This window comes from Lipotes vexillifer, unplaced genomic scaffold (assembly GCF_000442215.2).
Source record: "Lipotes vexillifer unplaced genomic scaffold, Lipotes_vexillifer_v1.1 scaffold549, whole genome shotgun sequence".
Lineage (NCBI taxonomy): Eukaryota > Metazoa > Chordata > Mammalia > Artiodactyla > Lipotidae > Lipotes > Lipotes vexillifer.
This window is the reverse complement of record NW_006791400.1, coordinates 829968-837751: the sequence shown is the minus strand read 5'-3', so window position 1 is coordinate 837751 and position 7784 is coordinate 829968. Positions and strand designations below refer to the sequence as shown.

The 7784-nt window shown below is 42.9% G+C and overlaps 1 protein-coding gene across 1 annotated transcript in view; it reads right to left on the bottom strand.

The window, feature by feature from the left end:
- Positions 1 to 7379: 7379 nt before the first annotated feature.
- EFNB2 (ephrin B2) overlaps positions 7380 to 7784 on the bottom strand; it is a 44860-nt gene continuing 44455 nt past the window's right edge. Inside the window, exon 5 of the mRNA XM_007464388.1 lies at positions 7380 to 7784. This exon is cut by the window's right edge and continues 805 nt beyond it. The gene's annotated coding sequence lies outside the window, so the exon portion shown is untranslated.

The following is a 7784-nucleotide window of genomic DNA, read 5'->3' as shown; positions in this document are numbered from 1 at the left end:
AGCGGCATGTGGGATCTTCCCAGACTGGGGCACGAACCCGCGTCCCCTGCATCAGCAGGCGGACTCCCAACCACTGCACCACCAGGGAAGCCCTGGGTGGGCCTCTTGTTAGTGTCTTGGACCAGAGTCTGATGAAAAGGCTCTCACTGAGAATGGCTGAAGCCAGTGGTACTCCTGCCTTTGTGTCTTAAGTGTTCACTGCGGATGAGCTACAGACATAATAGTTTTTGATTTGTTGTTGTGTTTTATAAGCTACACTTCAAAATTAGATGCATATAACTGAGTTTAACCTTAGGAAGTCTCCGTGAGTGTTCCAAAGAATCCAAGTGCAGATGATTGGCCTCGGGGGAGAGGCAGCTATGCAGTTTGCCTGGGGGTCATACAAGGAGCCAGAAGTTCCAGACAGGGGTCCCCAGTTCCGTGGGGTGTATGCTTTCTCTCAGGCAAATGACACTTCATCAAAAGGATGCAAAGGAATCCAAATACAGTAAATTACACATGTAAAACAAAGACATTTGGGGTTATGTTTACAGAAACCTCTTACACCTTTCTCAGCATCCTGAGTAATATGCAGATTTCCCAGGTGATAAAGAACTAACGGACCAAATAACTTACAGACTCCAGTGAAGGATGTAGCAAGTTGGGAGCTTTTCCTGTAGCGTTGTTGTTTTTCCCACTTGAGAGATCCTGGAGCTAGACATTCATCTCCACTACTTTTTTGGTTTTCCTTTCATGTTGCATTAATGAAGCTACTATACAAAAATGATATACCTCAGAGGCGTCTTGTGTTTGGCTTAAGGTTTCAGTCGATTTTAAGCAGTTTTCTTTGATGACGTGTATCTCCTCTACTGTTCTTGAACTTTTTAAGATAGGAGCCACGATGGCTTTAACGACAAAACGCACACAAAAACTCTAATCTCTTTATTAAGCATGAATGGCACTTAGGAAATAATAGTTCCATTATCAACCAAAGGATGTTTTTTCAGTCAGGCAGTTCTTTGCCACAGACTACAGTATCAGAGGTGTAAATAATAAAGGAGGTATAAATAATAAGGATGTGTTCCAGATACCAGGGTGGAAAGAATGACTAGTAAACAAATGAATCTCAAGTGCAGGGAAGACAAAGCGAACTTGGGCTCAGTTAACTGGTGGAAGAGAACATTGCCAACAGCTAACACATTGCCTGGCCCCTGGTGGACCCTCGAGAAATGTTTAAATAGAAGCTGGGGGCCTGCTTGCAGTGACCTGACAATGTTTTTAAATAAAGACAAAAGAGTTACAGGCATGCCTCGTTTTACTGCGCTTGGCCTGCCTTTTTTACAAACTGAAGGTTTGGGGCAACCCTGAGTCAAGCAAGTCTATCGGAGCCATTTTTCTAACAGCATTTGCTCACTTCATGTCTCTATGTTACATTTTGGTAATTCTTACAATATTTCAAACTTTTTCATTATTGTTGTATTTGTTATGGTGATTTGTGGTCAGTGATCTTTGATGTTACTATTATAATTGTGTTGGCCTTTTTTTTTAGCCATAAAGCAATTTTTAAATTAAGGTCTATACATTTTTTAAGACATAATGCTATTGCACACTTACTAGACTACAGTATAGTGTAAATATAACGTTTATATGCACTGGAAAATCAAACAACTCATGTGACTCGCTTTATTGCGGTATTTGCTTTGTTTTGGTTTGGACCCAAACCCGAAATATCTCTGAGGTGTGCCTGTACTTAAAAATTATGGATAAAAGGCTGAAAACACAAGAACAGGGCTCCCAGTTCAATCAGTTTGTGTAGATGCTTAGTTATTGGATCTTTCTGAGATTTAATGCAAGGAAGGGGTGGAGAACAGCAGAGCTCAGAGTCCGGATGCGGGCTCTTGATGCAGAGGGGGTGAACGGTCAAGTGCAGCCCAAAGCAGGGTGGGGTTTGGCTGTGAACAGTCTTCAGAGCTTTGCCCGTGGGATGTCAGGACAAATAGAAGCTTGCATCGAGATGCTTTTGAACGGCTGAAAAGACTGATGGCTTTGCTTCAAATCCTATAAAAAGTTGAAAGTAACCTTCAGTGTGTTGGAGGCCCACCCTCTCGCTTTATAGGTGAGGATCTGGGGTGCAGAACACAAAGCAATTTGCTAAAAGGCCATGGAGACAACAGTAGCAGGAAGAGAGCAGGAAGCCAGGTCTCACTTTCATTCATTGGACACATTTATCAGCAATTTATGATTGTCCATAAACTGTGTGAGTATCATTATTTCTCACGCTGTGTACTTATGTCTCCGGAGATTTTTTATGAGGAGGTTGGTTGTTTCTTAAAATATAAATTAAGGGGAAGCTGGGACAAAGTGAGAGAGTAGCATTGACATATATAAACTACCAACTCAGTTTGCTGCTTTGTGACCACCTAGAAGGGTGGGATAGGGAGGGTGGGAGGGAGGGGATATGGGGATATATGTATACATATGGCTGATTCACTTTGCTGTACAGCAGGAACTAACACAACATCGTAGGGCAATTATATTCCAATAAAGATATTTAATAAAATAAAATATAATTAACTTCATATGAAGAATTGTTTCTAAGAGGTTCCACTAGTCAGTCCGTTTACCACAGTACAAAAATCTTGAGATGAATATATCTTCAGCTTTGGGGGCACAGTTTAATCACTAAAAAATTGATTCGTCTCCCTGGTATGCTATACTTTACTACAAAAACACAATATTTTAATATCCCCCCAATCTTTGATAAATCATTCTCTACCTGGAAAAATGAGGGGTAGGAAATACTCTTCTATTACAACACAGAAAATTTGCCTTCGAGGACGTCTATTGTGTAAATATCACAAACATAATCCCAAATTCATTGAAAACAGAAACAAAAGAGCAACCAGGTCCTCTGTACTTCAGAAGCAATTATGTCTCCTTTTGGGCCACCTGAAGACCTATTTGCTACCCAAACAAAAAGTGGGGTAATTATCCTTCTCTGCATATAAGAGGAAGTCAGTTTTACTCCTCTGGGTTTTATTTTTTTTTTGCGGTATGTGGGCCTCTCACTGTTGTGGCCTCTCCCGTTGCGGAGCACAGGCTCCGGACGCGCAGGCTCAGCGGCCATGGCTCACGGGGCCCAGCCACTCCGCGGCACGGGGAATCTTCCCGGACCGGGGCACGAACCCGTGTCCCCTGCATCGGCAGGCGGACTCTCAACCACTGCGCCACCAGGGAAGCTCCTGGGTTTTATTTTTTTTCTTCTTTCGCTGATTCTTCTCTGGGTTGGGTCCAGAGACTGACAGCAAGCTGCAGAGTCCTGGGACTGATATTTTATTGATTTTTTTTTTTTTCTCATTTCCATTGTGAACCTTTATCACAGTGTTTGAACGGGCAACTGTTTTTACCAAAAAGGAAATGGACAACAGTGAGAGATGTTCCGAAGAGTTACCAGCTGGCCGGTCAACACTTAGCAACGCAGGGTAGGGATGTTTCAACAGCAGGGCCACTTTTCAAACAAAACGAGGAGCGGCTGCTTTTACAACCTCTGCGAGAAGTTTCTGTACGCGAGATTCCCTCTCGCTGGTTGAAAAGAATAAACACCGGGCACATTTTATTTTTCTCAGTCGAGGTTGGCTTATTCAGTTGGGAAAGTGTGGTTTCAAAAACAAGGTGGAAAAGATGACACTTAAATCGTAACAGGGGTCACAAAGTCAAAGTTGTAAATGCAATACTTCGTCATTGTTTTCTTTTACTCAGACTAATCATTTGTGACCCTAGTAGGTGGGGTCCAGCATTCAACTTAGTGACATGGCTGTAAACTGTGCCCCGAAACTTGGATTTGCAGTGAACGGGCGGTTAGGGACAGTGAAATAACGTGATGGAGAAAATGAAACTACTAGTCAAGCATCAAGTGAAACTGCGGGCCTCTGGAGAATTTTGTCTTTGTTTTTTTGGAAGGAGAGCATTTGTTCGACAAACATTCCTTTAGTACAAGTCGGCTGGGCCAGTGCTGCAGAGATGCGGCCTTTCATGAGAATCTCCTGAGGGGCTTTTGAAACACACAGATTCTTCATTTACTGGGGCTGTGATCTTGGGCAAATCAGTCTGGGCTGGAACAATCACTGGCTGCTTACTTCAGGGGCCCTTTCTCATCCTCCCAACCTTAAATATTTCACTCCTTAAGGTAAAGGATTAACCAGAGTTAATGCAGGTAGAGATCTGAGCGCTTCGTGGTGAGTAGCAGCTGCTTCTGCCGTGACCACAGCTCTGCCCTCAGGTCTCCAAGGAAGGTGAGGGTGGGTGTCTGATGATCAATCTTAAGACCTCAAAGACAACGAGAGCGGGGAAAACACTCAGGGCACCTGGTCACTTTCCCCAGGAAGGCAACAATGAAAAGGGTGGTTAAATTCACCACTGGCCCCTGGCTTGCCTCAATCCAGTATCACAACACACGCTTTCACCCGTGTTACGGTACGTTAAGACTTTTTCCTTCCTCCTGGGATTATTTTGTGAAGAAAAGTAAAGCAGTCGATAGCAAACTGCTCTGCTTGAATGGAAACTAGATCATCTTGAACTAAGCGTTGGGATAAAAGTTCCTCTTCTCCTGGCTACTTTCACTCAGTGCAGGTCAAACTGTTCAGGATGAAGAGGATTTTATAAAACTTTATGCTAAAACGTGAGTTCAAAAGATTTATGGGGAAACCAGTGGGCTCGTGCTGCAACGTTGCAAGATTAACCTTCACGTGTGTGCACGGCCTGATTTGAAAAGTGGGCATACACATGCCCGTGGGCAGAAGGGTCTTGATAACTGTAATCACAGAGAAACAGAGAAGGCAAATTAAAATAACAAACAAAAAAGAAAGAAAAAGGAAAAGAAAACAAGAAGGAGAGGAAAATACTTTGAAGGCGCTTTTTCCATAGGAAAAAAGTATTTTATTTTTTTAAGAACAAATTCAGTTTGAAACAGATTTGGAATGTGACTTCACGGATTTCATTTTCGGGGGGCTAACTGCAATGTGGAACTAAAGCAGATCAAAAACTTATGACAGGCTATCAAAATAAAACAAAGAAAAGAAAAAATATTTATAACTCAAGCATAATACTGCGTTACTTACAAATTGGACAACGAAATTTTAAATAAATATTCATGGTACATAATTACGGCACAAATATGCAGCAATTTGGCAACCTTTTATACCATTTTTTTTCCTCATTACAGTGCAAAGGGGAATGACACTGCCGTTTAACAAGCTGTAGCTAAATACATTGCAAAATTCAGATTTTATACAAAACATCTTGCTTAGACTTTATAAAAAACCAACATTGCTCTATGTACACAATCTGGGTAAGAAAAGCCATTTCTGTCTTGTTTTTATGTGTATTTTTATTAAAAAGGTGAGTAAGGCTACTGTAACACCCCAAATCCATATACAGTAAAATCTGAACCTATTTACAGCATCTTCACTTAAACATTATGGTGCAAATTCCAAAGTCGGATGACTAGGGATGAGAATACAAGGAAGGCATTTACAGTTAATTTTCCAAAGCTGAACCAACTTCAAATAAAGGGACAGTTGGTAGATTGTCATATCCTGCACCACACACAAAACAGACGCACAGAACACTGGTCAATTGCTTGCAGGTAACTCTTCAACAATTCATCTGATTTTTCACAGTTTAGCATATACCCAAAATGTAGCCAACCGATGATACACACCTTTGATTTCATTAAAATCAGACTATTTCCCATTTTTCCCCTTCTTGCCCCTCTCCCCCATCCTAAAGGTAATTTTTGATGGCTCACAAGAAAATCTTGTATGAATGCACGTACAGGAGAGGTTAGGGTGATGGAAAGAATTACATATGTACTGTGGCCGATCACCATGGCAACCTTCCACAGAAATATGATATAGATATATATAATATATATTGTAGATATATATTATACATATATATACACATGTATACCACACACCCACTCACGCATACACACACACACTTTGGACCAACATCATTTTCAGGTTCAGGAAATAGAGAAGAATTTCTGTGACAACTCATTTTTGCAGGTATTCACTGGAGGTTTGAGAACCTTAAAATGCTGTTGCTACATTTTTCTTTTCTCCCAATTCAGAAAGCAAAGTGTTACCATAGTAACAGGACTATGTTAAAAGATGTCTATTTTGCATAGCACATAAAATGTAGGTTTCCTGTTTACTCACTTCTTTTCCCAGAAGGGAGGGGGAGAGGGGAGGGGGAGAGAGGAAGGAAGGGGGTCAGGCTGAACTTTCAGCTGAAACCCCCTCGATGTGACCCGGTGGATTCTAGCGAACACTTCAGCCCACAGGGCAAGGGAAAACACAGCACAGAAAATAAATGCCGGCACATCTTGTCATTGTGGAAAACGATGCAGTAACACCGATTTCCTGGTATTTGGGGCTTGCATTTCCTAATCTACGGTGACGCAAGATGCCTTCAGAGGACTGGGTTATTTTTGTGTTTGCTCCCATTATTGTTATTTTTGGAGTGATGTTGTTTTTCCCAGAAGTAGCTGTCCAATTTTTTTTTTTTTTAAAGCACGGAGCATTGGGACCACTTAATCGCCACAAATGAATTTCCCATCTTCTGGTGTGGATTGTGTGCAATCTTAACATATATATTAGTAAAAATCTTTCACTTTACATCCCTTGTGTTCTATATATCTATTATAAATACAACCTACCTTCCTTCTCCCCCTCGACATCATAATTTATTTCGGTCCTCGGGACTCTAAGAGGTTTGCCATGTGTGCCTCACCTTGATACAGGGCCCCGAGCTGTGGCCTCGCTCAGTACCTACCCCTTGGCCCTCGCGGCCAGGACAGCACCGCCATAAACCAAAGTGTCCTAAGGCGCAGTGGAGAGGGGAGCGGCGGGGAAGGGGCACTGGGGGGGGGGGCCGGGGAGTCTGACCTACCTTTTATATATGAGAATGCCTTAATAACATCAATGATGATGGAATTACAGCCTGTGTGACCTTTGGCTTTTAAACTTCTAGGTCAGATTTGGCTCTCTGCTAATCTCCTAAATGCTCTCCCTGTGTTGAATAAAATGTGATAAGTATAGCAGCTGAGTCTGCCTTAAACATCACCCAAAGCAGACCGACGACTTTCCTACAGCTTCACCGCTGTACATCCTATTGCCAGTACCACGAGAGTCCTGCCGGTGTCCATCCACCCCTCCAAGCCTGGCCCTCTACCAACAATGCCCCTTCGTTCCACCCAGCGTAGAGGGACTATTTCTTTTTCTTTTTTTCCTGTGCATTGCTCTTTGATAAGAGTGAATTCCTTCAAATGCACCCTAATCCACCGTGTGTGTCGTTGTGTCTCCTACTTGCCTCTTAAAATCTTAGCAAAACCAAAGTGCTGTGCTATCTAATTGGAGTTTTCCCTCCCAACTCTGTTTCAGAGGTGGCAGCGCTGAACTGACTTTGCAGACGGCCTTTCCCCCAGCCCTCCCTCCCGTGAACTCCTCACCTTCCCGGGCTGACAGCCTAGTATCTGGCTGGAAGGCTCCTTATTAGCAAACGCAATTTCTATCCTTGTATCGCCCATTCGGCGGTAGCTGCTGCAAACAGATGAAGCAGGAGACGCCAAACGTTAATGTCTCATTAGTGATACGGAGTGTGGCGTGAGAAGAAATCTCATGTGAAGGCCTGCAGCGCCCTGGATGACAGGAGTGTGTGCAACAGTGAGGACTAAAAGCTAGCGCTCTCCGAGAGCCTCACGCGGCCAGAGTCTGTGCGACAAGACAAGTCCAGGGTGCAGC